General features: G+C 38.7%; 1 long non-coding RNA gene across 1 annotated transcript in view; it reads right to left on the reverse strand.

Annotated features, from left to right (window-relative positions):
* The window catches only part of LOC146403585 (uncharacterized), a 276,598-nt gene that overhangs the window by 218,061 nt on the left and 33,586 nt on the right, over positions 1 to 24,951 (reverse strand). The gene's annotated exons all lie outside the window — the stretch shown is intronic.

Genomic DNA, 24,951 nt, shown 5'->3' on the forward strand with positions numbered 1-24,951 from the left:
CAAAGTGGATTTATCATTCTGGGAAATCATACCCTTCTCCTACCAGTGTAAACTGAGCATATTATTTTTGGAGTCTGTTTATGCTACAGCGGTTTTATTAATCAGGATAAATTAGGTTATACCTTGATAACAAATTAACAGCGACATATCAGTTACTTAGCACTACAAAAGTATATTTCTCTCTCACACTACATGTGCAATGAGAGTCAGATAGCACTTTGATTTCATATAATCACATGGTATATGGAGAGGTTAAGGGGATCCTTCATTCGGAGCACAGCTGGGGGTCATGACAAGAAAAAAGACAGATGAGAATTCAGAGGCTTTCTCTTGCCTCAACTTGAAGTTTGAACATCACACTCATGCACATTTCATTGGCCAGAACCAGTCTACTGGTCCCACCTACCTAGAAGAGGCTGGGAAATATAATCTCGCCTAGACAGAAATGGAAAGGAGAATTGGGTGTTTGTGAGTACTAGTAATGTTTACCATGTCTGTTATTTTAAAATAATTGTAAGATTCTGGAGAAAAGAGAGGGACATAAACTAAAAACAAAACAAAACAAAAAAACAAACAAAAAAACAGGGATATAGATATATTCAAGAAAGAACTGAAGGATTTTTTGAAATCAGGGTATTTCAGGTACTCAATAGATAAGTAGTTTCTGCACACTTGAGATTACCCTCGAATACGAAAAAAAATTATTACTTGGATTCATTCAAGGTGTGACTTTTTTTTTTTTTAAGTGGGATGAAATTCTGCTTTCTGGAGACTAGTGAGACTAAAGAACAGAGAGGCTAACATCTAGATGGGGTACACTGTTGAGGCCTTATACCAGTAGGGAATTAAACCTATATATGTGTTTGGAACACTGTAAGAAGTAAAAGAATGAACCTTATTTGTCATCTAGTAAGCAAGTAAAACCATATAAACCTGAGAAAGGGGAAGGTACGAATTCCAAAGGGAAAAAAGTAGATACTTTTGAGGTCAGTACAGGACTTGCTGAGGTAGAGAGAAGGGATCTCTGATAGCCATTCTTTTGAGTTGCCAGGAAGAAGGGAAGGTCCCAGGGGAGTCAAGGGTAATTCTAATGAAAGGATGACATACTTAGAATTTGGAGAAACAGAAGTAGAAGATACACAGAGAAGACCAGGAAGCCTCACCCAAGAATTAGCAACCCCACTGGGCAGTTGGGAATCTACTGAGCTTGGATATGGAAGAGCTTGATCTAGACTCTGGACTTGGCAGGGCTTACTTTTAGACAAAGTGAGTGGAATTCTTCGACTGACTTGCTCCTTTGGCATTTAATGTAGACCAGAAATTCCATTATTAGTATTACTTTTAAGAGCTTCACTAGCTTTTAATCATTCCTATTATTTGAAAATTTTAAAATATCCTTTATTTCCTTGTATGTTTGCAGTTAAATCATTAGTAACCCCAAATGAGGCTCTGTGTTTTAGAAAGTACAGCTGGGGAGGTGCTGAAAACCCAGGCAGAGAGGCAGTCAGTGACAACCAGTAATGAGAGTAAATAATCAAGATGTTTTAGTCCTCTGGGAGTAAAGAGATGATGATATTAGTCTAGGATGTAGGTAGAGCTTGACAGGAAGCTTTGGCCTGCCTCACAATTTATTCAGTGTAGGTGGCAAAGGCAGTTGTTACTGGGATTTCCACTTCTTCGTATAAAATCATCCACAGCTTCTCCAAACTATAGCAAAGAGTACAAGGTAGAGAGAGAAGCTCTGGAACTGGGTCTGTTCCCATCATGAACATTAGTGTCCATCACAGACATCCTAAGCATATTTTCTATTCCAGTATCTAAGCCACTGATTAAAATGTTAACTGGCCCAAGAAGGGACCTCTGTGGAACACCATTTGTTGTGTCTCCCCAGGTTGACACTGAACCACTGATGATATCTGTCAAAACGCAACACTTGGACCAGCTGTCACTTCTCAAAGCACAAGCACACACAGTTGTTGGTGAGGAATTAAGGCTGCAACAGCAGGGGCAGTAAGGATTATGTTTACCAGTTCACTAAGACAAATGCATGGTTTAGCTTTGTCCAAGTCAGCATGCCTTTCTATTTTAGAAAGAGGATGATTTCAGCCAATGAAGTTTAATTTGAAAAGAACTAAAGATAAAAAACTGTGGAAGGCATTTTGAATGACAAGACAAAAGAGCATTCAGGATTGTTGATCCTTGCTTTTCAATCAAAAAGCATAAAACAGAAATAAAGTTTTCAATGATTAACACAGAATTAGATTATTAAAAAAAATAATGTTTGTAAAATAGAAAATCCAGTCAGCTTTTTGCCAGGGTTCAAAAGAATATATGACAGACACAAGGGCTTCACTATAAAACCATTCCTAGAAAATGGATGGTTAAGAAGGAAGAAGGCACATACCTACTTTTACCATCACAGTGAAATTATGCTTAAAATGACTGTTGAGATTTTCTTCAATGTTTTTGTTTTTCTAGCTTCCTAGAAATATGGTCTCATGATTGAAACAGATGTGCTGTTTAGCTCTTTCTCCTTGACCTTTTCACAAGTCTCCTAATTACAGTCAGGTAGTGAACAGCTGTTAAAATAAATCTGCCCATAAGCTTTGGGGAAGAAGATGAAGCCTCAGACGTTGCAGCTTCCGGCTTTATTCCTAGCATCATGGTTTAGGTCAGGGATTAAAAATTCAGTAATCCAGAGGATATGACAAACATTCTGATGTATTGAGAAAAGCCAGGGTAACCAAGGGGCGGGAGAGACAGGAGGTGGGTGCTGAGGTTAGATGAGTACATTAGCAGTAAGCACGTAAGTCTCCAGATGATCTGGAGCCAGCAGACGTGGTGTTTGCGATTGAAATGTACCTTTTCAGCCTGAGTGAGACTGTACACAGCTTCCATCATTTTTTCATGTTTCTGGGGATCTGCACAACCCTGATACAATGATGAAAGAAATCCAGAGTGAAGAGAGACATAAGCTCCTACTTGTCGGGGCAAAGCCTCAACAAGCAGCTGTTTGAGCCAAGGATCTTGCTGTGATTCCAGCAGTTATGCTGGTGGTCTGAGTCCCAGGCTGTGTTCTCCTTTCCTTGACAGGGCACTTCTATCCTGAATAACATTCCAAGGCAAAACTGACAAAAAGATCAGGATGGCTACTCATTCACCCAGTCTAGTAAAGCACCATGTTTTTGCCTTTTTTTTTCTTTTTCTAGGGCCATACCTGTGGCATATGGGAGTTCCCAGGCTAGGGATCAAATGGGAGCTGCAGCTGCTGGCCTATACGAAAGCCAAAGCAACACCAGATCTGAGATGTGTCTGCAACCTACACCACATCTCATTGCAGCAGTGGTGGGTGCCAAGGAGTTAACCCACTGAGTGAGGCCAGGGATCAAACCCGCATTCTCATGGATACTAGTCAGATTTGTAAACTGCTGAGCCATAACAGGAACTCCCAGCATCCTCTTTTAAAAGGCTGATGTGTCTTTAGAACACCAGTGTGTCCATCCATAAAGTGTGCTTGGTAATCCTTCCATGGAGCATAAAAAGATAGTGGAAGTTATTGTTATTAATCTCAGTATTTTAAATTCATATTTATGTGTATTTCTAAAATGTACATAATATACTAGAATGCAGAATTGAACATAAAATTATATATATAGAATATATACATATATACATATGTAATAATAATATATACATGTATACACACACATGCACATGGAGCTGTATATATGTTAGTGGTGCCACAACAAAATACCAAACATTTGGAGTTCCTTTCATGGTGCAGTGGAAACGAATCTGACTGGGAACCATGAGGTTGTGGGTTTGATCCCTGGCCTCGCTCAGTGGGTTAAAGATCTGGTGTTGCTGTGAGCTGTGGTGTAGGTCGCAGATGCAGATGGGATCTGGCATTGCTGTGGCTCTGGTGTAGGCTGGCAGCTGTAGCTCCAATGAGACCTCTAGCCTGGGAACGTCCATATGCCACAGGGCTGGCCCTGAAAAGACAAAAGACAAAAAGACAAAAAGACAAAAAAAAAAAAAAAAAAAGACACTAAACATTTATTTCTCACAGTTATGGAAACTGGAAAGTCCAAGATAAAGGCATTGGTACATCTGGTGTTTGATGAGGACCAGCCTCTTAGTTGGCCATTTATTTGTTAAAAGCTCACATGTGATGGAAAGGATCTCTTTTATTTTTTTAGTTTTTATTTTTTTTTACTGTTTCATAATATTTTAATATTTTCATTTGAACCAAGTCCTTGCATTGCAAATGGTTATGTCCTTTACATATTTCCTTTTTAAAAAATCTGTGTAGTCCTCCCTCTTTTTTTTAATTACTCAAAGAATTTATTACATTTGTAGTTGTACAATGATCATCACAATACAGTTTTATAGTATTTCCATCCCACACCCCCAGCGCACACTCCTCACCCCCAACCCCTCTCCCCTTTGGAAATCATAAGTTCTTCAAAGTCTGAGTCAGTATCTGTTCTGCAAAGAAGTTCATTCCGTCCTTTTTTCAGATTCCACATGTCAGTGATAGCATTTGTTGTTGGTGTCTCATTGCCTGATTGACTTCACTTAGCATGATAATTTCAGGTCCATCCATGTTGCTGCAAATGCCATTATTCCTTTCCTTTTAATGGCTGAGTAATATTCCATTGTGCATTCACACCCCCTCTTCTTGATCCATTCCTCTGTCAATGGACATTTAGGTTGTTTCCATGTCTTGGCTATTAAAAATAGTGCTGCAACAAACATTAGATGACATGTATTTTTTGGAGTCATGGTTTTCTCTGGATAGATGCCCAGGAGTGGGATTGCTAGATCAAATGGTAGTTCTATTTTTAGTTTTCTGAGGAATCTCCATCCTGTTTTCCACAGTGGTTGCACCAATTTACAATCCCACCAACAGTGTCATAAGGTTCCTTTTTCTTCACACCCTCTCTAGCACTTAATGTTTGTAGACTTTTTGATGATGGCCATTGTGGCCTGCGTAAAGATGATACACGTACCTCTTAGTGGTTTTGATTTGTGTTTCTCTAATAATGAGAGATGTTGAACATCTTTTCATGTGTTTTTTGGGCATCTGTATGTCTTCTTTGGAAAACTGTCTGTTTAGATCTTCTGCGCATTTTTTGATGGGGTTGTTTTTTTTTTGGTATGGAGGTGCAGAAGGTGTTTATAAATTTTGGAGATCAATCCCTTGTCAGTTGATTCACGTGCAAATATTTTCTCCCATTCTGTGGGCTGTCTCTTCGTTTCATTTAGGGTTTCCTTTGCTGTGCAGAAATTTTTAAGTTTAATTAAGTCCCATTTGTTTATTTTTGGTTTTACTGTCATTACTATAAGAGGTGGATCTCAGAAGATGTTGCTGTCATTTATGTCAGAAAGTGTTTGGCCTATGCCTTCCTCTAAGAGTTTTATAGTATCTGGTCCTATATCTAGGTTTTTAATTCATTTTGGGTTTATTTTTGTGTATGGTGTTAGGGAGTGTCCTAATTTCATTCTTTTCCATGTGGCTGTCCAGTTTTCCCAGCACCACTTATTGAACAGGCTGTCTTTTCTCCATTGTATATTCTTGCTTCCTTTGAAATAGATGAGTTGACTATAGGTGTGTGGGTTTAATTCTGAGCTTTCTATCCTGTTCCCCTGATTTATATTTCTGTCTTTGTGCCAGTACCATATGGTTTTGATGACTGTTGCTTTGTAGTATAATCTGAAGTGAGGGAGCCTGATTCCTCCAGCTCCATTCTTCTTTTTCAGGGTGTCTTTTGCTATTCTGGGTCTTTTGTGCTTCCAAAAAACTTTAAAATATCTTGTTCGAGTTCTGTGAAAAATGTCCTTGGTAATTTGATAGGGATTGCATTGAATGTGTAGATTGCCTTGGGTAGTACAGTCATTTTGATAATACTGACTCTTCCAATCCAAAATCATGGTATGTTTTTCCATTTATTTGCATCATCTTTGATTTCTTTGATCAGTGTATTATAGTTTTCAGAGTACAGTTCTTTTGTCTCTTTAGGTAGGTTTACTCCTAGGTATTTTATTCTTTTGGATGTGATGGTAAATGGGATTGCTTCCCTAATTTCTCTTTCTGATCTTTCACTGCACTTGATTTCTGTGTATTAATTTTGTATCCTTCAACTTTGCCAAATTCGTGGATGAGCTCTAACAGTTTTCTGGTAGAGTCTTTAGGATTCTCTAGGTATAGTACCATGTCATCTGCAATTAGTGATAGTTTTACTTCTTCCTTTCCAATTTGGATTCCTTTTATTTCTTTTACTTCTCTGATTGCTGTGGCTAGGACTTACAGAACTATGTTGAAGAGTAGTGGCGAGAGTGGACATCCTTGTCTTTTTCCTGATCTCAGTGGGAATTCTTTCAGCTTTTCACCATTGACAATGATGTTAGCTGTGGGTTTGTTATATATGGCCTTTATTATGTTGAGGTAGGTTCCCTCTCTGCCCGCTTTCTGAAGGGTTGTTATCAGAAATGAGTTTTGGATTTTGTCAAAGGTTTTTTCTGCATCTGTTGAGAGGATCATTTGGTTTTTATTCTTCAGTTTGTTAATGTGATGTATCACACTGATTGATTTGCAGATATTGCAGAATCCTTGCATCCCTGGGACAAACCCCACTTGATCATGATGTACAATCCTTTTAATGTACTGTTGGATGTGGTTTGATAGTATTTTGTTGAGGATTTTTGCATCTATGTTCATTAGTTTAATTGGCCTATAATTTTCTTTTTTTGTGGTATCTTTGTCTGATGTTGGTATCAGGGTGATGGAGGCCTCATAGAATGAGTTTGGAAGTGTCCCTTCCTCTGCAATTTTTTGAAATAGTTTCAGAAGGATAGGTGTTAGCTCTTCTCTAAATGTTTGATAGAATTTGCCTGTGAAGCCATCTGGTCCTGGACTTTTGTTTTAATCACAGTTTCAATTTTAGTTGTTGTGATGGGTCCATTCATCTTTTCTATCTCATCTTGGTTTAGTCTTGGAAGATTGTACTTTTCCAAGAATTTGTCCATTTCTTCTAGGTTATCCATTTTATTGGCATATAGTTGCATATAGCAGTCTCCTATGATCCTTTGTATTTCTGTGATGTCTGTTGTTACTTCTCCTTTTTCATTTCTAATTTTATTGATTTCAGTCCTCTCTCTTTTTTGCTTGATAAGTCAGGCCAGGGGTTTATCAACTTTGGTGATCTTTTCAAAGAACCAGCTTTTCGTTTCATTGATCTTTTCTATGGTTTTCTTTGTTTCTATTTCATCAATTTCTGCTCTGATCTTTATGATTTCTTTCCTTCTCCTAACTTTAGGTCTTGTCTGTTCTTCTCTCTCAAGCTGCTTTAGATGTAAAGTGAGCTTGTTTGTTTGAGTTTTTTGTTTCCTGAGGTAGGGCTTGTATTGCTATAAACTTTCCTCTTAGAACGGCTTTTGCTGCATCCCATAGGTTTTGGAGTGTCGTATCTTTGTTGTCATTTGCTGCTAGGTATTTTTTAATGTGCTTTTTGATTTCGTCAGTGATCCATTGGTTGTTTAGTAGCATGTTTTTTAGTCTCCACGTGTTTGTTTTTTGCAGTTTTTCTTGTTAATTTCCAGTCATATAACATTGTGGTTGGAAAAGATGCTTGATATGATTTCAATTTTCTTAGAGCTTCCAATGTCCTTCCCCCACAACAAGCCAAATTCACGCTGTTTTCCCAGGAGGTCTCCAAGACTTGTAGTCAGGTCTAACCCAGATTCCTATGGAGACTTTGCTTTGCCCTGGGATCCAGTGTATGTGAAAATGTGTGTGTGCCTTTTAAGAATGGGGTCTCCATTTCCCCCATTCCTGTGGAGCTCCTGTGCACAAGCCCCACTAGCCTTCAATGCCAGATGCTCTGGGGGCCCTCACAGTGCCAGAACCCCACACATGGGGGTCTGATGTGGGGCTCAGAACTCTCAGTCATGTACGTGAGTCTCCGTGATACAGTTACTTTCCAGTTTGTGGAGCTTCCCACTGGAGGTATGGGGTTGCTTAGATCATGTAATTGCCCTTCCTACCTCTTGATGTGGCCTCCCCTTTGTCTTCTGGAGTAGGATATCTTTTTTTGAAAGTTTCTGGTCCATTTGCTTGAAGAATGCTCAGCATTTGGTTGTCAATTTTGTTTTTTTTTAGGAGAGAAGTTGAGCTCTAGTCCTACTATTCTGCCATCTTAATCCCATCTCCAGTATCTCTTTTATAAGAACACTAATCCCACTCATGACCTAATGACCTAATCACCTCCCCCAACCTCCAACTCCTAATAAGCTTGGGGGTTAGGATTTCAACAAATCAAGTTTGGGGAGATGCAAACATTTAGACAATAACATATTTAGTTTTCTAAGTGGTAGGGGCACATGCAATCAACAAATGCTAAAGACCACTATCCTGGATTACTCCCCTCACCCAGTCAAATGTTCATAAGAAGATACAAGGTGCAGTTGGGAAAAAAATGCTGTCATAGTAACTCTCTAAATGTCACTCAGAGCGAACTTTTTGATTTGGAGTAGTGATCAGACTAATGTCACCATAGAGCAGAGAAAAGGAAAAAGGAGGGAGGGAGAAAGGAGAAATGAAAGTCTTTCCTCAGGAGATATCTTTCTTTAATAATAAACCTCTAAACAAAAGACCCAGATTGCCCACCTTACTTATCCTCACATCCATGGCATACTGTACCTACTCTGGCATGAATCATGTAACTCTCTAGTGCATAATCTTTTAAAGCCAAGGAAAAAGATTCAGACCAAGATACCAACTCAGGGAGGGTGTGTTTAGTAAGCAGAGGACACCAGACATGGAGATACAGGGAAATGTAACTGCAGAGTGTAGTCATTAGGCAGTTTGCTTGCAAGGTGTCAGACAGTGAGCAGAGGACACCAATGTCAAAATCAAAAGCCAAGAGATCCAATTCAAGATCACAGATTATAAAGAGGCAACTTCTCCCAAGTCCAGCCTGCAGACATGATTTGTTTGGCTAAAGTTTATATATAAAATTTTGAATTTGTTTTAAACATTTAAAACTTTCATTTCACTTTCCCCCGCAAAGGGCTGTTTCATACATCTATGCTTTTTTCCCACTGTTTTGGGTTCAGATATAGCAACAACACTGAATGTTGAGAGAAGTCAAGAAAGCAATTGAGAAACCCTGAATTATCAGCTCCTTTGCACACCTCCTCCTCTTGCCCAATTGTCTACCATGTGCCAGATACTGTTCTAGGAATCAAGTACAGAAAGAATTAAAAACAAACAGAAAAGATGAGGCGTTTCCTCCCTTTGAACCTATATTCCAATTGAGAAAACTGTAAAATAAATCACCAAGTATCAGTTATCAGGGATAATAATATCTAAAATACTTTGAATGCTTTATGAGCCAGCCACTGTTCTTTCTCTTGTGTGGCTTGTATTCTTTTACACATATTAATTCCCACAGAAACTCTATGACAAGAAAATAATTGCATCTCATTTTTCAAATAGGAAATTAAGTCATGGGGATAAGCTTGTATGAAGTCCCACAGCTAGTAAGTGATGAAGGAAGAGTAGGCTGCAGCAGTCTGCCTTTAGAGGCATGGCATTTAACCCTGTCCCACACCATTAAGTGCTAAGCAGAGTGTAAAAATAGGTTGATGTGACAGAGTGAGATTGGGCAGCTACTTTAGATTTGGAAGTTAAGAAAAGTCTTTTCAGGAAGTGACATTTAAGCTGAGATCTGAAGGATACAATCATGCAAAAATTTTAGAAGTAAGCTAAGGGAAAAATTAACGTGCAGGACTAAATTTGGAAAGAACCTGTCTTATAAAGAATCTGAAATAAGTTGACCAGTGTGGCTATAGCTTATAGGAAAGTAAGAATGAGAGAGGAGGGAAAACTGCAGAGATGAAATTGAAGAGGTAAGCATAGGCTCTTCTCCAGGATAGGTAGTTTAGATCTTGTTCCAAATGTGAGCCACTGAAGGATTGTAGATTAATGGTGATGGAATCTGATTTACATTTCAAAAACATAGCAATGCTCACATTTAACCAGGATCTTTATAAACTGATCTTAATGTTTGTCTCTATCTTTTTCTCCCAATATTTCCCCTTAATAATACTGTGCTTTAAATCCAACATTGAAGTAACTACTGTTAAGCTAGAAAACTGACTTTGTGAAAAACAAAGCCCTGATTTGTACCATTTGCTCATTTCAATACTGTAAATACTTTCACCATAGCTGATTTTACACTATCAATAGTTTAACAATCAGCCTGCAAAATTTCTGAGTATTTAATCATCAGCTCTTTTTTGTAAATGTTAATATGGTTTTTTTTAATTGTTTTTTATTTCCCACTGTACAGCATGGGGACCAAGTTACACATACACATAGATATAATTTTTGCTCCCATTGTCGTGTTGTGATGTAAGTATCTAGACATAGTTTTTAGTGTTACACAGCAGGATCTCATTGTAAATCCATTCCAAGAGCAACAGTTTGGATCCCTTAACCCCATACGCCTGCTGCCTTGCACTCCCTTTCCCCCCCTGCCCCCAGGGCAACCACAGATCTATTCTCCAAGTCAATGATTTATTTTCTGTGGAAAGGTTCATTTGTGCTGTATCTTAGATTCCAGATAGAAGTGATATCATATGGTATTTGTCTTTCTCTTTCTGACTTATTTCACTCATTATGAGAGTCTCTAGTTCCATCCATGTTGCTGCAAATGGCATTATGTCATTCTTTTTGATGGCTTAGTTGTATTCCATTGTGTATATATACCACATCTTCATAATCCAATCATCTGTCAGTGGACATTTGGGTTGTTTCCATGTCTTGGATATTGTGAATAGAGCTGCAATGAACATGTAGGTGCATGTGTCTCTTTTAAGGAAGGTTTTCTCCAAATATGTGCCCAGGAATGGAATTGCTAGATCATATGGTAGTTCTAAGCATAGATTTCTAAGGTACCTCCATACTGTTCTCCAGAGTGGCTGTACCAGCTTACATTGCCACCAACAGTGCAGGAGGGTTCCCTTTTCTCCACACCCTCTCCAGCACTTGTTATTTGTGGAGTTATTAATCATGGTCATTCTCACTCGTGTGAGGTGGTACCTCATGGTAGTTTTGATTTGTATTTCTCTAGTAATCAGGGATGTTGAACATTTTTTCATGTGCTTGTTGGCCATCTGTACATCTTCCTTGGAAGAATGCCTATTCAGGTCCTTTGCCCATTTTTCCATTGGGTTGTTGGCTTTTTTGCTGTTGAGTTGTACAAGTTGCTTGTATATTAGAGATTAAGCCCTTGTCAGTTGCCTCATTTGAAACTATTTTCTCCCATTCTGTAAGTTGTCTTCTTGTTTTCTTTTTGGTTTCCTTTGCTGTGCAAAAGCTTGCCAGTTTGATTAGATCCAATTGGTTTATTTTTGCTCTTATTTCTATTGCTTTGGGAGACCGAGTTGAGAAAACATTTGTAAGGTTGATGTCAGAGAATGTTTTGCCCATGTCCTCTTCCTGGAGTTTGATGGTATCTTGTCTTATATTTAAGTCTTTAAGCCATTTTGACTTTATTTTTGTGCATAGCATGAGGATGTGTTCTAGTTTCATTGCTTTACATGCAGCTGTCCAGGTTTCCCAGCAATTCTTGCAGAATAGACTTTCTCTTTCCCATTTTTTGTTCTTGCCTCCTTTGTCAAAGATTAGTTGACCATAGGTGTCAGGGTTGATTTCCGGGTTCTCTATTCTATTCCATTGGTCTGTCTGTCTGTTTTGATACCAGTCTTGATGACTGTGGCTTTGTAATATTGCCTGAAGTCTGAGAGACTTATGCCTCCTGCTTGGTTTTTGTTTCTCAGGATTGTTGTGGCAATTCTGGGTCTTTCGTGGTTCCATATAAATTTTTGGATTGTTGGTTCTAGTTCTGTGAAAAATGTCATGGGGAATTTGATAGGGATTGCACTACATCTGTAGATTGCTTAGGGCAGTAGGGCCATTTTCATAATATTGATTTTTCCAATCCAGGAACTTGGAATATCTTTCCATTTCTTTACATCTTCTTTAATTTCCTTAATTAATGTTTTATAGTTCTAGGCATATAAGTCCTTTACCTCCTTGGTCAGGTGTATTCTCAGGTATTTGATTTTTTGGGATGCAATTTTAAAAGTTATTGTATTTCTATATTCCTTTTCTAATATTTCACTGTTAGTATACAGAAATGTGACTGATTTCTGAATGTTAATGTATATCTTGCTACTTTGCTGAATTTGTTAATCAGTTCAAGTAGTTTTGGGGTTGAATCCTTAGGTTTTTCTATGTATAGTATTATGTCCGCATACAGGGACAGTTTTATCTCCTATATTCCTATTTGTATGCCTCTTATTTCTTTAGTTTGTCTAATTGCTGTGGCTAGGACTTCCAATACTATGTTGAATAGCAGTAGTGAGAGTGGGCATCCCTGTCTTCTTCCAGATTTGAATGAGAAGGCTTTCAATTTTTCTCCATTGAGTATTATAATTGCTGTGGGTTTGTCATAAATGGCTTTGATTATGTTAAGGAATGTTCCCTCTATACCCACTTTGGTGAGAGTTTTTATCATAAATGGATGTTGGACTTTGTCAAATGCTTTTTCTGCATCTGTTGAGGTGATCATATGGCTTTTTACTTTTCATTTGTTAATGTGGTGTGTGACGTTGATTGATTTGCATATGTTGAACCATCCTTGTGAACCTGGGATGAATCCCATCTGGTCATGGTATACGATCTTTTTGATATGTTGTTGGATTCGCTTGGCTAAAAATTTTGTTGAGAATTTTTGCATCTATATTCATCAAAGATATTGGCTGGTAGTTTTCTTTTTTGGTGGTATCTTTGTCTGGCTTGGGAATTAGGGTGATGGTGGTGTCACAGAATGTCTTTGGGAGTGTTCCTTCTTCTTCAACCCCTTGAAAAAGTTTAATGATAATGGGTATGAGTTCCATTTGTATGTTTGGCAGAGTTCGCCTGTGAAGGCATCTGTTCCTGGGCTTTTATTTGTGGGGAGTGTTTTTATGACATATTCAATTTCATTTCTAGTGATTGGTCTGTCCAGTTGGTCTATTTCTTCTTGAATCAGTTTTGGCGGGCTGTAAGACTCTAGAAAGTTGTCCATTTCTTCCAGATTGTCAAATTTGTTGGCATATAATCGTTCATAGTATTTTCTTATTTTTTTTGTATTTCTCCTTTTTCATTTCTTATTTTGTTTATTTGGGTTCTTTCTTTCCTCTTCTTAGTAAGTCTCGCCAGAGGTTTGTCAATTTTATTTACCTTTTCAAGAACCAACTCTTGGTTTTATTAATTTTTTTCTATTGTTTTTGGAATTTCTGTTTTATTGCTTTCCTCTGATCTTTATGTTTTCCTTCCATCTGCTGACTTGAGGTTTTTTTTGTTCTTCTTTTACTCAATCATTTAGGAGGTGGGTTAAATTGTCAATTTGAGATTTTTCTTCTTTTTTGAGGAAGGCCTATATTGCTGTGAATTTCCCTCTGAGCACTGCTTTTGTGGCATCCCATAGATTTTGAATGGTTGTGTCTTCAGTATCATTTGTCTTAAGGTATTTTTAATTTTCCTTCCGATTTCCTCAGTGACCCATTGGTTTTTTAGTAGCATGTTGTTTAGTCTCCATATAGTAGGTTTTTTCTCATTTCTTCTCCTGTGGTTGATTTCTAGTTTCATGCCATTCTGGTCAGACAAGATACTTGAAATAATTTCTATACTCCTAAATTTGTTGAGGTTAGCTTTGTGCCCCAATATGTGCTCAATTCTTGAGAACGTTCCATGCACACCTGAGAAGAATGTGTATTCTGATTTTTTTGGATGTAGTGTCCTGAAGTTGTCAATTAAGTCTAACTTTTCCATTGTTTGCTTTAGGATATCTGTTGCTTTACTGGCTTTCTGTCTTAGAGGATCTGCCCATTGATTTTAGTGGGGTGTTAAAATCTCCTATTGTGATTGTATTCCCATCAATTTCTCCATTTATGTCTGTTAATATTTGTTGTAAATATCTGGGTGCTCCTATATTTGGGGCATATATGTTGATGATTGTAATATCCTCTTCTTGAATGGATCCTTTAACCATTAAATAGTGTCCTTCTTTGTCTTTCTTTATGGGCTTCGTTTTAAAGTCTATTTTGTCTGATGTGAGTATTGCAACTCCTGCTTTGCTGTCTTGTCCATTGGCATGAAATATCTTTTCCTAACCCCTCACATTCAATCTATATATGTCCTTTGTCCTAAGGTGAGTTTCTCGTACGCAGAAGATTGAAGGTTTTTGCCTTTTTATCCAATCAGCTATTCTGTGTCTTTTGATTGGAGCATTTAGTCCATTGACATTTAAGGTGATAACTGATAGATGAATATTTATTGCCATTTTAAACCTCATTTTCCAGTCCATTCTATGATTCTCCATTCTTCCATTCTTTTTTTGGTTGGATGGTCTCCAATTATTTTCTATTTGAGTACTTTTCTTTTCATTTTTTGTGAATGTAATGTTTGGTTTTGATTTGAGCTTGCCCTGTTTTTTAAGTATATCAACCCCTTCCTGTAATTGTGTGTTTTAGCCTGATAGTCTTGTAGGTTCAAACACCTCTTTACCATAATAAAATTTTAAAAAAGAAAATTAGAAAAAGAATCTATTTATTTCCTGACTTCCCTTGCCCACATTTTATGATTTTGATGTCTCTTTTTTCTTTTTAATTTTATTTTCTTTTAAACATCTTCATGATTAGATATGTATGCTGGCTTATTTGAGTGACTGCTCTCTGATTGTGGTTTCAATATTTCTTTGAGAATGGGTTTTGTATTGCTGTATTGTTTCAGCTTTTGTTTGTTGGGAAATTTTGTGTGTGTGTGTGTGCGTGTTTTCTAGGGCCGCTCCTGTGGCATATGGAGGTTCCCAGGCTAGGGGTCCAATCAGAACTGTAGCCGCTGGCCCATGCCACAGCCACAGCAAAGTGGGATCTGAGCTGTGACTGCAACCTACACCACAGCTCACGAGCAATGCCAGATCCTTAACCCACTGAGCAAGGCCAGGGATCAAACCCACAACCTCATGGTTCCTAGTTGGATACGTTAACCACCATGGAAACTCCCTGTTGGAAAAATTTTTTATTTCCCCTTCTATTTTAAATGATATTCTTGCAGGATAGAGAATTCTAGGTTGCATATTTTTTCCTTTCAGCACTTTAAATATCTCTTGCCATTCCCTCCTGGCCTGTAGAGTTCTGTAGAGAAATCAGCTGATAGCCTTATGGGGGTTCCCTTATAATTGACACTTTGCTTTGCTCTTGCTGCCTTTAGGATCCTCTCTTTATCATTAACTTTTGCCGTTTTTATTATAATATGTCTTGGTGTGGTCCTATTTGGGTTCAACTTGTTTGGGGCCCTCTGTGCTTCCCGTATCTTGAAATCAGTATCCTTTAGATTTGGAAAGTTTCCAGCGAAAATTTCTTCAAATATATTTTCCCCTTAACTTTTTCTTCTCCTTCTGGAATTCCTATTATGTGTAGATTGGCTTGCTTTATATTATTCCATTGGTCTCATACTGATTTAATGTTTTTTCATTTGGTTTTCTGTCTGCTGTCTTGTTTGAGTGATTTCCATCATTCTATCTTTGACATCACTGATTCATTCCTCTGCATTATTCATGCTGGTTTTTACTGCCTTTAGCTCAGTTTGTATCTCTGCAAGTGAATTTTCTAGTTTTTCTTGGCTCCTCCTTATATTTTCTAGTTTCTTTCTGAGGGAGTCTGCATTACTGTTCATATCTTCTCTTAATCCCTTCAGTATTTTCACTATATCCCTTTTGAACTCTAAGTCTGTCAGATTGCAGAGGTCTGTTTCATTGTTGACTGCTGTAGGTGAGTGCTCCTGTTGGTTTAACTGGGAATGGTTTCTGAGCTTCTTCATCTTGCTTATTATTTTCTTTTTTGTGGTAGAAGTGCACTTTCCGTGGCCGGGCATGGTTTGCCCTGGCGCTGCTGTGGAGTGCTTCCCAAGGGCTGGCAGTGTTTGCCGGCCTTCTTTGAGGTAGTGGGGTGTTTCCCAAGGAAAGGAAGCCTTCCCAAGGGTGGGCAGGACTAGCAGGACCACACTGTGGTGGTGGCACACTTCCCAGTGGTGGTGCACTTCCCATGGCCAGGCAGGGTTTGCCCTGGTGTTCTTGGGCCACGGAGCTCTTCCTGAGAGTGGGTGGTGCTGAGTGGCTTGCTCTGCTGGATGCAGTGCTTCCCAAGGGTGGGCACTCCAAGGCCTAGGAGCATTTCCTGAGGGCGGGCTGGGCTAGCAGGCTTGATCTGAGGCAAAGGAGTGCTTCCCTTGGGTGGGAAGGGCTAGCCAGCTCGCTCAGAGACAAAAGAGTACTTTCCGAGGGCGGAAAGGACTGGCAGTCTGCACTGTGATGGAGGCAGACTTCCTGTGGCTGGGTAGGGCTTGTCCTGGTGCTCCTGGGCCGTGGAGCTCTTCCATGGGGTGGGCGGTGCTGGGTGGCTACTCTGTGGGAGTGCAGCACCTCCTGAGGGCAAGAAGGGCTATCCAGGTTGCTCCGAGGCAAAGGAGCACTTCCCCAGGGTGGGCAGGACTGGCAGGTCCGCACCACGATGGAGGCAGACTTCCCGTGGTCTGGCAGGGCTTTCCCTGGCACTTCTGGGCCTCAGAGCTCTTCCTGGGGTGGGTGATGCTGGGCAGCTGCTCTGCAGGAGTGCGGCGTCTCCAGAGGGTGGGCGAGCTGGGCCTGGGAAAGCCCCAGATGTGGTTGGCTTCCCGTGAGTGCTGAGGCCAGTCCTCCAGGATGGCAGGTGGCTTCTGGCCAGGTGCACATGGGGTGGGGGAGCGGAGATGCACTGGGAAGCTCTGCTCTCTACTAGCTGGCAGGCAGGCGCACTCGCTGGGGCACAAGGAATATTCTATGGTGGCCTGCCCCTCCTCTTCTCCCCTCCCCAACACTGGTGCCTTGCCTTTACCATGGGTCCAGACCTTCTCCCAGGTTCCCTCTGTTGTGGCTTTCTACTCCCCAGACCTTAGTGTATTGCTCCCTCCATCCGTGACACACCACTTCCTAGTCCCTGAGGCTGTCTCCTCACTGCCGACTCCAGCCTGCTCCTGGGGTCTAATCTCTGGAGCCATGGTCTCAGGGCCCAGCCCCCACCCAAGTGTCTTGGTTTTTGGTGACTGTGCCAGCAGTTCAGAAGATCTGTGCGGCTCTCACTCTGCTTTTCAGATCTCAGACCTACTGCTGTGCTTTTCTTGCTGCCTGGAGATCCCTCTGACTCGGTAGATCTTTCTGTTGATTAGGTGACTTTCCAGGGTGTGGGTTCCCTTTCTCCTTCACAGTTCCCTCTCAGGAGTGCCAGTCCGATCCTGATTCCCCTTCTCTCTCTCTCCTCTTTTCTCTTGTTTTACCCAGTTATATCATGAGATTCTTGCTGTTTTTGGAGGTTTAAGTTCTTTTGCCAGCATTCAGTTGCTGTTCTGTGCGAGTTGTTCAACATGTAGATGTGTTTTTTTGTGATGTTTGTGGGAGAGGGCAAGTGCGTCTCCCTACCCTTCCGCCATCGTCAACATTCTGTTAACCATCAGCTCTAAAGAGCTAGTTCCAGCTGGCTTCAACACAGCTACACCCCTAAAACCTTCTCCTTCTGCAACTCATCAGGCCCTTAAATGGAAAGTTAATTCTACATTCTAGTCTCTCTGCTCATTCAACTTAACCACTGCAGAGTTGCAGTTATGAGTAAAATCTTTGGTTTCAGATAGATTTGGATTCAAATCTTAGCTGTGTAAATCATCCACATGGTCCTAGTTCCTAATTTCTCTATACCTGTATTATCCTAATTATGACATGGGAGTAGTAACAGACCCATCACGGGGTGTTAATAAGACTCAAACGAAATAATGTAATGAAAGGCATGTAGCAGAGTACTTGGAGAATTATATTATGCATATCATAAGCGATTTTGATATGCACCATAGGGCCTGGCTAGGAGCTGGGGAAAGCCATTCAGATTGAAAAGTGTACCTTTCACTATCTTGTTTTTTGAGAGTTAATCTCCTGCCTGGCTCTCTCTATCTTTTAGATGATTTCTAGGACCCACACAAGAACCTTTTTCTCTTACGCAGTAAAGGAATTACTTAATGACATAAGACATGTTATGAATATGATATAAAAGCAAATAGTAGCTTGAAGTATTAGTATCTATTCTATAGTAGAGTTTCTTGATAAAAGGAAAGACTCCAAGACTCTGCTTGCAGAAGTTTCTTGTAATTGTATTTTACCTTGATATTGAGGATTCTTTAAGTTTTTCTGAAAGGCAGCCATTTGAGGTAAGTAATTTCGTCTTAGCCTCCATCTGTCAGTGTTTATTTACTAGAATCCTGTGGACACCTCAGTTTAGTGTTTAGTTGTATCAACATCAAGAACAGCTTTAGTCAACAATTATTAAAAATATAGGTTCTAGTGACAGCTCGATTTTACCCTTGTGACCTTAAGTCTCAAACTCTGAGATTTAACATGTTAAAATGAATTCGGAGTCTACACCTGCTCTCAAATTCAACGATTCTACCTATTGAAATATTTATAAATTCCAAAAGCACCTCTCAAGCCAACAGCAAAAAATACTCTTGGCACCACTCTTATGAGATTAACATAAGTAAACTTAGGCCTCTATAGCAAATCAAAGCAGACTATTGAGGTAACTGTATGAATAATTCAGAGACAAAATAAAATAAAATAAAGTAAAATAAGGACTTGCAGTTCTAAAGGTATCAGAAAACACTTATAGTTCTATTCAGAAATCACTAGAGAATGCAGTACATTCTGTATTTATATTGAAGAAGTCATCAAAGTTGAATTTTCCTTTAAATTCAGGTTTTTCAGAGATCCCATATCAAAACCCACTGAACAGAAGGCTAAGGCCAATATCAAGTCAAGAATGCATAAAAACAGGTGTTCCCACTGTGGCAAAGTGGATCAAGAATCCAACTGTAATGGCTCAGGTCACTGCAGAGGCATGGGTTTGATCCCCAGCCTGGTGCAGTGGCCTAAAAGAGCTGAAGTACAGTCAAAAATACATAAAAGCCAAGATTCACTTGCTAGTTTCCTCATCAAACTTAAAAAGATATTTAAGAATCACTAGAAATAAAGATATCAACCATATAAGATGACTCTATTCTCTTATTCTTTTAAAGTATGATGCCCTAATCAATATATTTATGAGCCTTAACCTAAAGTGTACTTCCAGTGTACCCCAATTTTCTTTTCTACCTCAAATACTGACATCACTATTTCTAAATTATCTTGATATACTGCCCACCCATTTAAGGAAACTATTTGCTATTTCCTGAAAGCTGGTATGCAGACTATAATGTACCTTGAGCTGTGTGATCAGTGAGATCACTGCTATCTGAACTGCTGAAGCAGTTGTGTATCACTCATCAGCAATGCAAGGCCTGAGCTCAAAACAGATTTTGGCTTACTATTAAGCATTTTATATCAGCTAGTGAATAATCACCATGAATAATATCAAAAGAATTTTATCCCCAATACCTATTTCAGGTGGCAATATATAATAAGCCACCAACATTGCTTGTTATCTCCAATTCCTAACTCAGAGATGAATTACAAAAAGATCTTTTTAGGCATGGTTTACAGCTCTGATGACAGCAAATGTGCATTATGGAACATGTGTGATTTATATTATCAGTCACATATTTCTTGATTAGACTTTGATCAGTTCAGGAATAAGAAGTATCCAAATTGAAAGGGTCAAAGAGGCTAATCTGAAAAGGCTACATACTCTATGACGCCAACTATATGACATCCTGGAAAAGGCAAAATGATGAAGACCATAAAAATATCACTGTTTGCCAGAGGTTAGGAGTGAGAGAAGGATGGATAGGCAGAAGATTTTCATAGCGGTGAAATATACATGGCATTATGCATTTGTCCAAATACATAGAATATACAAAATCCATATAAGCAATGGAATTTGGGTGAATACGATGTTTCAGTGTAGGTTCATCAGTTGTAACAAATGTACCACTCTGGTGAGAGATGTTGATCGTAAGGGAAGCTATGTAGCTATGTGGACAGGAGGTATATGGGAAATCTCTATACTTTCCACTCAATGTTGCTGTGAATCTAAACCTGCCCTAAAAAGTAATGTATTTTTAAAACAAAAATTGAAATGGAATGTTAAAAATATTAAGAATTTAACATCTTGCATGTTGAAAAATACATCACCATAAACTAGGACAACTGATTTAATAAATCTTTCACTCATATTCTTTCACTTGCATCATTCCCTCAATCTGATAAATTTTTGTAAAACACAGGTTATCTTTTAAACTCTCTGAAATCTCCATTTTCCAGGACAGCAACTTCACAATCTCAATTGATTCCAATGGAATAATTTTAGAGTTGGTTCATGAATTTAGCACTAGTCTTATCCTAGGTGTGCAGCAATTAGGATATAACTAAGGCTGTTGTAGATATCCAAATACACAGGTGTATCTGTAAACTGTGCCAACCTGGATTCCCCAAAAGGGAGAACTTACTTTAAAAGGTTTTTGTTTTTGTTTACAAAGATATATTGATACTCTAAAAATCAATTAGGTAGTTAATGATTCATGTCACTGTCCAAACCTCTGTTAACTACGGCTGGTTGCTTTTCTACCCAGAAAAGTTCACCAGAGGCCAAAAAAAGCTGCCCTCACATACCCAGGCACTTTTCCACAAGAGGGTGAGAAAAATCCATCCATCCCATAGCAAGGCTCAACTTGGCCCTGAACCCTAACGGATTTCACACTGAAACCATAATATCTACCCCAGGCCTTTGAAGAGGGCCCAGCTGTGCCTGTTGCCAGGGGTGAATGAGAAAACCCGCATTACTGAGGGCTTCCGGTGGTTTGACATTCTCCCCTCAGGCTTTACTGGAGAGGTGGCCACAATGTGACTCAGCTGCAAGCCTTGGCCAGCCCTTCCCCAGTCCAAAGGGGAGAGCTGAGGGGAAAGGACTGAATGTTTGCTAACGCAACTGCCATCTGCCTCCGTTAAGTCTGATGGTGACAGAGTGCATGTTAATGCCAGAGAGACAGAGAACACTCACCATCTGTTCACTGCCCTGAAATAAAATTAACTAGGTCATCTGGATTTGGAAGCCTATCTGGAATTGTTGACATCTATTCCCAAACTTGGGGATGGAAATTTTACCCCATCTTACATCATTCAAATTACCTAGAGAAATATTTTTACTAATCCTTCTAGTGGAGAAAGTTAATTGATCATACCTTAATAACAATGTATGTGTTAACAAAAAAAAGTATTTTGTAGCTACATTATTAATATTTGTAAGCAATAGTATTACAAATTGCTATCCAACTGAAACCTTCTACAGGGAAAAATGTCTAATAAATTTCGGGTCACGAAGAATGTGCACAATTTACATGGACTCCAGTGTTTCTTGCCCACAGCTAATGAGATAAGCAAATTTCTTGATTTCCAGGCACTCAAATTAAAAACGGGAAATAAAGAGCTATATTTTATTCCTGCTAACTACCTAAAAGATATTTGCACAATAACAGCTGAATCTAGGATATGACTAAATGGTTGGTAATATTTTTTCCCCAAGAGAGGCAAGAGAAAGCTTTAATTCAATTTTTGTACAGGAAAATCTGCCCCGATCTCCTGACCCAAAACTTCTCACCTCCCAATCAATTCTTATCATTCTGTTCTCATCTCTTTTGGTCTACTACTGGTCTCAGCCAGTATTAGTCTAGTAGAGAATTTTAGCTGGACACATTACATGGGAGTGACTCAAAGAAAATAGAATAAATGATTATTTTCAATTCCTTATATCAGTCCTACCTTGAAATATGGTTCTCTTAAAGAAAACGCTAAAAGATTCTATTTCTAAAAGTCAATTTAAATTAATTTAGAGGAAAAGTTACTGCTTTTAAGAGTTTATGGACATCAATAACAGGAAATAACACAGTTCATTTAGACAACCCATAATGTGCTGACATGAAATAAATCCAGTGGAGCTATCCTTAGGTCTCAAGCGATTTAGTTTTAAAATGACCTTTTGTGAGTTGGATTATTGACCAACCTTAGTTATTAGTGAAATCTACAAGCAGAAATTTTTCTGGCTTCTTACTTAAGCCTTAAGCTCTTAAGAATTTGAACAGGGTATATAAAATATATATATATATATATAATACACACACACACGTATTTTGTCTTCCTAGGACCGCATCCGTGGCTCGTGGAAGTTCCCAGGCTAGGGTTGAATCAGAGCTACCTACACCACAGCCATAGCAACATGGGATCCAAGCTCTATCTGTGACGTACACCAAAGCTCACAGTAACATCGGATCCTTGACCCACTGAGTGAGGCCAGATTGAACCTGCATCCTCATGGATACTAGTCAGGTTCATTACCACTGAGCCACAATGGGAACTTCTAAACAGATTATATTTCTAACCAATTATAAAGGACCTAATGAGTGATCTCTCTATTTCAGCAATGAATTTAGAGCTCTAGAAAAGGCAAAGGGGTATACAATGCTATCTTTTGTGTTCATATAGTTTATATAAACAATATACAAAGACTATGCAAAAAAAAAAAAAAACCAACAAAAATATCAACTTGTATGAAATGTGCCAGAGAGAAGGGACCCCCACTATTCTTTCACATATATCTTGTATATTTTTTATAGCTTCAATCACTGTCTATACAGTATTTATTTACAGGTTCCCTTAATATCTGTCTTTCCACCCCAACCCCACATCTATGAACTACATAAGGACAGGGGCTGCATACAGTTGTATTCATGGCTTTATCCTTAGTGCTTCAAACAATGTCGGAGACATACTAGGTGGTAACTAAATATTTGTTGAGATAATTTTTGAAAAATACTGTATTCACAGTCTAGTGAGAGATAATGAAAAATGAACAGATCATAGTTACAGTCTTTCTTCCACTGATAATTAATTTATTCAGCCAGTGTTTACTGAGCACCCACTATATCAGCGCCACCCTTAAACATGTAGATAGATTGGTGAATAAATGTACGTGATTACTGACCACATGGAGCACACATGGAGTAGATCATTATGAGATAAACTATCAAAATAAATAACTACAGGTAAATATATAACTGTAAAATGGAATTTGATTTATTCTTACGGTCAGTGAATGAAGTAGGAATGAGGCATATAAATTAACAGGAGAATTATGATTTTAGAAACAGGAAAGATCAATGAGGCCGGCAGGGAAGGAACAGAATTTTTTTTAATGGAAAGGAAGTTTCAGGGAAAAGTAAACCTAGGGCTTTGTATCAATTCCTTCTGTCTTTCAAGACATAACTATGTGTGCAGGGGCATATAATAGTGCTTAACATTTACCATGTAAACTATATTTGAATAATGTACTTCTCAAGATATTTTCAAATAATTTGGGCATTAAGTCTTTTGATTTGTTTTTACCTGTTGCTTTTCAAACTAAATGCATTCACATTGTGCCATTTTCATTTTTATAACTATTCCATATATTACAAAGTATTTTACTTTAAGAAGATCAAGATTCAAATTTTCTTTTTTCAAGAATTAACTTCACATCTCTTAACTAAATGCAGAAGTGACAACAACAGCAAAATAGATTGGAGGAAGATAAGTATAATTACTTGAACAAGATTGTTTCCAAATGAACAACTTTTAAAACTTTTCTAAAAGAGAATATAGCTCTTAAAAAAAAAAAGGCATGTAGATAAGGCTGACAGCAGAACCATTACTCCAATGAGATGTTTCTTTAATATAGATTAGTTAAATATTTGGGGGAGGGATTTAATTTGGAAAATATTTCCATGTAAGAGCTATTAATTTATAGAGTTTGCTATTATAATTTAAAAAGGCAGCATGTCACAATCTACCAATATAGAAAATAAACTGATATGTTTATTTTGAAGCTAGGCCCATACCCTATCAAAGCCACTAACAGTGGGCAATGATCACGAACTGAGTTCCAAAGCTGAGATTCTGAGTGCATGGGTTCTGGCGGTTATTATTTCCTGAATAAAACTTCATCCGGATCCAGAATTCACTGTGACTCTCAGCCAAGAAAGGAAGTAGCGTGGGTGACCAAGTTTAACATGTGCTCTGGGGATTTCTCTGTAGCCAAAGCTAAAAGGGGACTCTAACTGGGTAGCCAGGCCTGTCCTTAGCATATTCTGTATTTAGGTAGCCTACCTAAGCCCATTAGGCAGCAGAATCACTCTGCCCTATGCCCTTACAGACTTCGAAAAGAGAAACCATGGGAGTGCTGGGGGTTGGCCCAGCCAATATAAAAAGGGATAAGGAGGGAGAGAGAGAGGGAGGAAGGAAAAGGGGCCCTGTCTATGTCTGTAGGATTGGGAATAAAACAAACTAGAGTTGAAACCCCAGTTCCACTGTCCACTAGTTATTTATTTTAATTAAATTACACCCCCAATCTGAACCTCAGGTTCTTCTGTTGCAGAGTATGTGTATACTAGTAACTATGTCACAAGAGTGGTTTTCAGTGGATGGCAGACAGAAAACAATAAATATTAGTTTTTGTTGCTGCTGCCATTATTATTTTTGTTATGCCATCTATGAAGATGGAAGGGGAATAAAATGTGAAGTTTCTTAGCTTTTAAAGATGCCCTGCTTTTTTCTGCCATCTCTAAACCTCTCTTTACCTCACTTAACCCTTTCTCCTTTGAATTATTCAGGTAAGAAGCAAAGGAGATACTGGCACAGAAAAAGTTGAGCAATCTGCCCTAGGTCTAATCTTCCCGACAGGCACTCCCAAAGAGTAGCTGTTTCCAATCAGATAATTGCCAGGCATGCCCCAAACTTTTTTTTAAGCAAGTTGAGTCAGTCACTTCAGGGAGGCAAATTAAAAGAATCTTTTTAA

This window comes from Sus scrofa, chromosome 5, assembly GCF_054392235.1.
Source record: "Sus scrofa isolate SSC_HxYL_T2T_F1_AM1 chromosome 5, Sscrofa_HxYL_maternal_Yorkshire_Landrace_v2.0, whole genome shotgun sequence".
NCBI classification, from domain to species: domain Eukaryota; kingdom Metazoa; phylum Chordata; class Mammalia; order Artiodactyla; family Suidae; genus Sus; species Sus scrofa.